This window comes from Amblyomma mixtum, chromosome 3 (assembly GCF_055824585.1).
Source record: "Amblyomma mixtum isolate Tamu chromosome 3, ASM5582458v1, whole genome shotgun sequence".
Classification (NCBI taxonomy): domain Eukaryota; kingdom Metazoa; phylum Arthropoda; class Arachnida; order Ixodida; family Ixodidae; genus Amblyomma; species Amblyomma mixtum.
The window spans coordinates 339,384,805-339,393,520 of record NC_143014.1 but is presented as its reverse complement, the minus strand read 5'-3'; the positions used below and the strand labels follow the sequence as shown (position 1 = coordinate 339,393,520).

The window sequence follows — 8,716 nt, the reverse complement described above, 5'->3', positions numbered from 1 at the left end:
TCCTCTTGATTTCGACTAGGATATCATTAAACCGCGTTTGTTTCCTCACCCACTCTGCCCTATTCCCGTCTTTAATGTCCCACCTATAACTTTACTTCCCGTATAACTTTACTTTTTGTAGCTCGCTGCGTTGTTCTTAAGCTGGACCCTTTTCGTTATCCCCCACGTTCATGCCCCATAGCTGAGTAGAGGAAGCATACAGCTGTATATACTTTTCTCTTGAAGGATATTGGTAAACTGCCATTCATGATGCGAGAAAATCGGCCAAATGTGCTCCACCCGATTTTTATTCATCTAGTTACCACCCTCTGATGATTCAGATCTATGGTCACTACCTGCCTTAAGTAAAGGTATTTCCTTACCACTTCAAAAACCTTGGTACCAATTGTAAGCTACTGTTTCCCTCGGAGACTGTTAAAACACTACTCTGGTTGTCTGAATATTAATTTTTAGACACACTGTTCTGCTTTCCATATCTAACGCATTGGACGTGCTTTGCAGTTCATCTATTGAGTGACTTAGCACTGCAATGCCATGAGCGACTCGCAGATTACCGAAGTATTCGCCATTAATTCTTATCCCCAACTATTCCCAATCCAGGTCTCTCAATACCTCCTGTAAGCAGGCGGTGAACAGCATTGGCGAGATCGTGTCTCCGTGCCTGACAGATTGGACTTTTATTGCTTACTTAATGGAGCACTACGGTAGCTGGGCAACCGTTATGGGTATCTGCCAACAATTTTGCAAAAAGCTATTCTATGCCCTCATTTCGTAATGACTGAGTCAAATGCTTTCTCCTAATCTATGACGGCTATATATTGGGGCTGGTTAAATTCTGCGCATTTTTCTATCGGCTGATTGATAGTGTGAATGAGGTCTATTGTCGAGCATTGTTTACGGCTAAATTCTTTACGTAAATTCTTTACGGCTAAATCACTAAAACAATTAGGCTTTTACCCAGGTCTTTACCTTAAGGCCTTTAGAGTGAAGACCTCCATTATAAAAGCTTCCAGGACCTGCAAATGCACCTGGAAGGCCTCCAGCTGGGTGAGGGCGTTTAGGCCTGACCAAAAGGCCTTCAGGGTAAAGACATTATGGTAAAGGCCTTTAGTGCAGATTGCTTTTAGGTAGAACGCGTTTAGGTAAAGGCCTATATAGGAAAGGTCTTTAGGTCAAATGCCTTTGACACGTAAGCACCTTAAGCGCCCACCCTAAATAGTGCTACCGCACAAAATTCCGTGTTTAACCATGCTAAACTCAGCTATTTTTTTTTGTTCAAGATTCTGACAATTTCCCAGAGTTGACAGTGTCCAGTGAGCACTATGCAGAGGTATCAGGCCATGTCTTCTGTGGTGGTCTGAGGTGGACGTGATTTGATATATATGGTGAAAAAGGGATTGTTGTGCGCGAGGTTAAGCACTGTGAGTTCATTTCGAGTGCCACGAAGGCCAAGCTGGATAGTTTCTATTTAAATTGCGCTGAACCTTTTATGTTTCACAACTGCAAAGCTCACGTTACATGGCCGTAGCAAAGCTACGAGGTGATATGGAAGATGGAACAAATGCTGCTGCAAGAATGCAAGAAAGACGACAGAAAGGCGTGGTTGACAACGTGTGAGTGTTCCTGATTGAGCACTTATTTCGCTTATTTGTTATCGTTCAAATGTTTTAGCTCAAATTATGCGATGGCAAATCGGTAAAGTTTCCGCATCAGCATATTGCTTTTCATCATGGTTTCTTTTGCCTATACTGCGCTAGAATTTATTGTCCTTTCTGTTTTTATATGCGCACATTTACTCTTTTAATCGTCAGTCCGGCTAAAGTGATACTTCATTGCAGAGCCGCAGTGAATATAATTTGCCAGCGCCGCCAGCTTGTACTCGGCACTGATATGTTTGTTAGCACTGTAATAAAGGTAATTTTACAAACAGTTCCAGCTAAGAGAAATTTATTATCAAACTGGCATATTTGAGCGACACAGGCAGATCCGGCATTTGAATAGAAAATTATGGTATTGGAACAAATACATGTAAAGGAAAAATAAATTTATTAAATCGCCAGCACATCGTTAAAACACAGTGATCGTCTCTACAGCGGGGTCCTCATTAAAGTAGGCTGTTGAGTGTGTTGGTGGCTTAACATAGCACAACGTTAAGTACTCATTAACGCACCCTCTTCAACTGGGTCTGAAAGTTTGTCAGAATGGCACACACACTGGATATTTGATTTGCAGGAGATTCAGCGGCGACGAACACAGCGAGCAACAAATTACCATGCCTATTCGTTTCGGTACAGGTTAGGGTGAAAGCTATATAATTTTTTTTGCCTGTGTTTTTAGTATCATCGCTGTTGCCGAATTCGAAGCTTTCTTCTTGCTCGTCTGTTTTTTTTTCCATGCATGAGTAATAGATTTTAATAAGACAGATGATAGATGAGTAATAGACAGGCTGGGAGAGTCGCAGTGTGGCCTAGATGCACCCATGAGTGAATTTCCTGGAGTTTTCCACGCCATCGACCCCAAACTGTACAATGTCACCCAAGCAGACCTCTTGCGCTGGCGACTTGTTCGAACCTTTGCTCAGCCGCTGGTTGTTGACAAATGTGCCATTACTGGTTTTGCTGTCTTGCAGATAAAACTTTTCTCCTTCGCACCACATCAGGGCGTGGTTCGTCGACAGCACCTTGCAGTCAAAGATGGCATTGTTGGGCGCCTGGCGACATCGCGCCACTGACCAGTCGACCTTGGCAGGCTGGTCAAGATTCAGCGCCCGCTCGGGAAACGGGGCGAGTTGGGGCGGCAGGTCAGGATGGCACGGGGAACGCCAGGCTTCGGAGGTGGCACATCTGCTGTTGCGAACGGTGACGCCTGCTGCTGCTGCTGCTGTTGCTGCTGGTGAGCACCGCCACCAATTACCGCCGTCGGTTGTGCCACCTCCCCGGACAGCGCGTCGGCTTTCAGCGGCTCGGCCTCATCCGACGCCGCCGCCAACGCGTTTTCAGCCGGGGTAGCCGTGGTGGCTGTGATCTCGGTCTCCACTGTTTTTACGCGGCACTATTGTTCGTCGAACTTGGCGTTCCTCTCCTGAAGCCTGAGCCGCCTCTGCATGCGAACAAAGCGGTCGTACTTCTTCAGCAGCTCCTCTTGCATGGTCGAGGTCCACAAGTCCTGTCCGGTAGTCAGAACAACATCCGGCATCGTGACGTTCAAGCCATCTACGCCTTCCACTTCGCCCAGGTCTTCCATCGCCACTGGCGTTGTAGTATTGGCTTCGCTCTGCCGCCCGACGGATTGTAGTCAGAAAGTGTCGCTCACTGTTTCCATCTCCCCACGCTAGCCTGCCGTCGCAAAATCGCCCGTCTTTCCTTGTGTCATATATTTTGCCACTCGTCTAACCACGATGCCCTCCGTATCACTCGCGCTCATCGGATATCCCGTAACCACCACCCTACGGCCGCCTGCCCCGAGAAATCTTCCACTGTACCGCATCCCCAGTCTTTCATCTTTAGAATAGCCAACGACTGGAATGTCCTTCCATCCGAAGTGGCGACCATCGTCAATCCCGTTGACTTCAAATATGCCATCAAAGATCATCTATGTCCGAAATAATAACATTTGGTCAGCACACCCCTTCTCTAATGTCGCTTCTGGACCTTTGAGGAACAGTAAATAAATAAACAAAAAAACAAAAACAAATAAATAAATAAATAAATAAATAATCTACATGGCGAAAGACATTGCCAAGCTTAAAGAGGAAATAAAGGCCGGGCTGTCTAAAATGAGGGGAGACTACAAACAAGAAATAAAAGCCTTCGCGATAGCGTACAGAAATGCTTTCATAATGAAATCAGATAATTAATGACTGAACAATGTAATATGACTAAGAGTCTTGATTTCGCGCATTGCTCTTTGGACTAGCTAAAGCAGAAACATGAAACTGAAATGCTCAAAAATGCTAAACTTGAAGAAAAAGTTAAGTAGTTTCAGGCGAGATGTTTACCGTAAACTTCAACTAAAAATGATGAGTGGAAAACCCCGCACGCAGGAACAACTTACTTTTACTCTGTCTGTCAGAGTCCTCTGATGCAGATAAGGATAGCCTGTCCTCAGACACCACAAAATGGTTTGAGGAGAAACTTAAGCCCTCAACTAGAAAGACGCCATCGTCTTGGAAGGCCTTCACGCAACCGTCCAGGTCCTGTGATAATGAAGCGTCTCAATTTTAGGGAGAAAGTTTTAGTATTAAAAAGTGGCCACATGCTTATGGAAACCGCTTACCGCACATCCGAGGATTTTTCTATGCCTGTCCGCTATGTGCTTTTCGCCACACACTTTTGCAACATGGCGTAGGGGGCGAGTTCTTATGCATATTGAAAGAAAGGGAGAGTGAGAAAAAACGGACAAGGCAAAGAAAGAGCGAGGAAGGCGCGGAACTTACAACTGGCCTGAGTCGCTATGAGGGACCCCAATAAACCAATAAACCAAACCAAACTGACTCTTGGGCTTAATTTGGAGCCTAGATAAGAATAGGACTGGCTTCGTCTAGCCAGAGCAGGTATGTGTGACCGATTTGTGGACATGCCTGCATTGCAGTATGTTGTCTACGCTGCACATAATCCCTCTCTGCAGGAGGCTTTAGGAACCAGCCCGGTGTTCTCGCTTGAGGCCGGTGCGTGCGGAGACCACGTGCGCATCTGCGTGGGCGTAGGGGGCGGTAACAATGCACCTAATTTACAGTGACTGGATAAGGTATGTAGGGACTCTAGCCTAATGATTCCCACGTAGTCCTCTGCGTCGCTAGTCGAGGAAACGTCGTTCATGGAAGTATGCGTATGCAGCTAACTTGTGGGCCACTGTTTAGTGTGTGCCCTTCTCTAACGGTCGGACGTTACTGGGAAAAATCCCCATTCAGAAGCTCTTAGAGGAAATCGTAGTATACGGTTCAAAGGTTTCCTCAGGATGTCCAGATATCAGTGTGGTTAGAACTGCTGAAATTGGAGCGTCCAAATAGAAGTTATTCCACTTACAGTATATGCAAACACAAAGAATAAACAAAACATCATTTCACTTGCCCAGTGAAATTGGGCCCCACATATCAGAACCACGCCTTGCACACATGCAGCGGTAGCTTGTATGCAGTTCTCGGCTTTTCAGGACAGTCCGCAGCAGCCAAAATTACCAACGGCGTAGTTCCGCGTACATTGTGCTGACGAGAGCCTTTTCTTTACGCTACAGAAAAACCGGTTTTTCTACCTCCAGGGAGAGCGTAGTGGAGATAAGTCGTCAACTCTTTCCTGTTCTGCAAGCGCAGTCCAGTGTCCAACATCGGCACCCTTCGACCTGTTTAGGAAAAACTTCCCGCTCTCAGCCTCCTGTTGTCTCCTCGTCACATTTTTGGCTATGATTTAGTGACCTAGAATATCAGCATTCTAGTTCACTATAGCTATGATATTCGTCGGACAACTTTTCTTCGCTGCTTAATCGGTATCGGCAGTTTGAACAACAGCATTCGCTTTCTCAATACTTTTGGCGAAACGAAAACTCTCGCCCCTACCTTGATTCGTATTAGTTTTCATTCGTGTGTACTGCTTTTCTTTTGCAGTTTTTTTTCCAGAATGAAAAGATGACTATACTAAGAAACATATTTTAGGTTCCTTTCCCGAGCATATAAGAAATGAATTTGTACTGTACGTCCAACCAATCAAAAAGGGTGCGGCCAGTGTGCCTGCCACCTCACATCCACTAACGAAAATAGCCCAAACGTTTCTTCACCATCGGTACGAAACAATAATTTCTGGAGCAGATTGAAACATTAAATACTACCACTTTGGCTATCTCGTTGGCGTCAAGGCATCACCATGTCTGATGCTATGCATACAGAAAATAAAAACCACATGCTTTATTTGCGACGCTGCGATGCTTCAAGTACATAATAGAAACAAGAACCTCTGGCGTTACCGAAGAGATGCTTGGTTTTCGCGTCGTTTCCAGGCTTGAGCCTAGCTGGTGCGGTTGAAGAGCCAGGCCAAGTAGATCAGGTTCCTTGCGTGGGTCCGGCCCAATTAAAAAAATTATGGTCAGGGCAGAGCTCTACAATGCACACGGCCGGGCACAGAAAAAACCGAAACGTCCGCTGCAGTACTCGAGGTCCCACCTTACGCTAGTTATTGCCGGGAAGCTGACAGTTGTTTTAAGTAAGAATTGGAACTCTGTGTATATGAGATCGAGCCGTGTAGGAGGTGTGTCAGGAGACATCTACCTTTTTAGCAGTGGTAATGCGAAATTCGATCAAAGTGTCTGACACAACTCGTAGCCCCTCACTGCACCCGCGAAGGGCCTGCACCCATGACAGCGGTGGTCTAGTGAGGCGAACAGCAACGAAATATTGCCGTTTCCGCGCTAGCGTAATCCTCTGCTTCGGTAGTAAATAGACACTGGAATGATGCCTTATGCTGCCTCGAGCGCTCTTGGCAGTCAGTATTTAACTCCCTCAACTGTAAACAACATGAAAATAGTTAAGCATACGCGAGAAGCTTCACTGCCAGGCAAAGTTTCCCGCTACTCACATCCACGCGCAGCTCACGTTCACTCACATCCACTCACACCCAATCATGTCGACACATCACTCATGTCTTATCACCACTCGTCTCGCACTCACATTCACTCACTAACACTCACTTCCACTCACATCTACTCACTCGCCCTCACACTCACATCCTCCCATTCAAATTCACACTCATGACCACCCACACTCACATCCACTCACTCGCACTCAGAATCACTCACTCACACTCACAGACGTGGGTGTGAGTGAGGTGATATGAGTGCACTCATGAGCGAGTGTGCCGACGTATGCTTTTTTTTAGCTCTGCCTTCAAGGGTGTGACACGGCAGGGGTTCCCCTTGCCCACGCAGACACGGTCACTGTTTATTCCTTCACAATCACAACTAATATGGGAAATACCAGGCGACATACATATAAGGCCCCGCTTTAACCAAAGCCGTACGAACGTGCCTGCGTGGCACGCTTGACTGGCAACTCGAGAGTGAAGGTTTTCCGATGCGCCGCTGGTGTGGCTGGCGCCATCTATGGGAGCCTGTTGTAACAGCCACCCTTTCACCAGTCCGGATTCTCCCTACACGCCGACCGCCACGCAGGCACCGGCTTTTCTGCGACGGGGCTTTCACGGTGTAAAACAGAAACGGAATTAACACGATGAACCTACACACGGTTTTGCTTGCTTACGTCTAGTTATATGCGCCAAATAAAAGCCAGTTGCTAGTTCAGCGCTGTGTTGTGTGTCTATCGTCTCTTCCCATCCGCTCTCTTTTGTGGCCGTATGCCATCGCGCTATTTCGTAATCAGTCCTATATAAGTGAAGATGCGCATCTGGAAGCATTTTTGACAGCGGCAAGGACTTCCTGGTAGCTCTCCTAAAATAGGGGACTGACGTTTTGTAGTTTCCATCCTAAGCGGTTGCGCTACACATCGCACCAGACCCCTTCCTGCAACCACAGAAGGAGTACAAAAGTACTATCGTACGAGCAGTTACCAGCCACACCGGATGGTTTTCTTACACCCAGTGTCGTAAAAACTGACGTAATTTCACGACCACCATTGCTACTGAAACACAAACTCCCATGTAAAGGAAGACGGTGTGCACCTGTGCGCATTTTCGGCACCTGCGGGACACGGTGCCTAAAACAGTGCTATGACTTCAGAGCAAGAGCTCTGCTCCTCGGGGTACAACTTCTGATTTCTATGTGGATGAGAAAATGACCTTGAATGCCTCACAAGCGTGGTGGTACGGACCAAGTTGTGGTAGCACGACCCCATGGTCATATGACTATGACCATGACCGTAACCTTTCACCTTGAAATTTGATTTGAGACAGTGGGGACCATGCTCAAGAGATCTTTCGCTTCCATAACAAGGTTCAAGCCACGTTGAACCCCACCAATTTTTTCGCAGTTTTCCCCTAGACCTCTGGACTCACACTTTGGGCTAGACAGCCTCCTGCATATTTCGCAGCGAAGCATTATTGTCCACGCAGATAGCAGCCCGACAGAATAGTTTTATGACGCCAAGCCTCGTGAAGAACGGCTGAATTTCACGTCTACCAGCCCCAATGCAAGACCGGCTCCTATATAAAAAAAACCGCGTGCCTCTGTCCGATTTTCGACCGCGGAGGGTACACGCTCGCACCTAACAGTGCTCTGAATTATCGCAGTCTCCAGCGACCTATTGGCCTATTGGCGACCTATTGGAGATTCTGTTGGCCTACAATCTCTTCAGACAATGCGCACTGAAGCAAGATTGAAATTTTTGTACCTAATATATAATAATCTGATTAGAATAAACACACATAATTATATTACTCCTGTTTCAAGAGCAAGTACGCGGTATAACCATAGAGAAATGCTGCAAGAATTTCGTGCATACTCTAACACAGTTAAACACTCATTTTTTTTTTTCAAATCAATTGCAGAGTGGAATGAATTGCCGAAGTGTGTAGTGAACAGCCCAAATGTAGAAACGTTTGTTGATAATTTGAGAGCCTTTTCTATGTGAAACCCTTGTCTTTCTGGTTTCTTTTTTCGCATGATCGTTTGCTCTTGTATGAAGTTCGTGCATATCTTGTTTTTTTTCATTTGTATCTGTGCTCATGCCCGTGCTCATGCCTGCTTGGAGTCGAGCGATTCTGCAGTATTAAATAAA

The 8,716-nt window shown here is 46.3% G+C and overlaps 1 pseudogene; it reads right to left on the bottom strand.

The window, feature by feature from the left end:
* Nucleotides 1-2,467: 2,467 nt before the first annotated feature.
* LOC149356107 (uncharacterized) lies at nucleotides 2,468-3,243 on the bottom strand (annotated as a pseudogene).
* Between the last annotated feature and the right edge of the window lie 5,473 nt (nucleotides 3,244-8,716).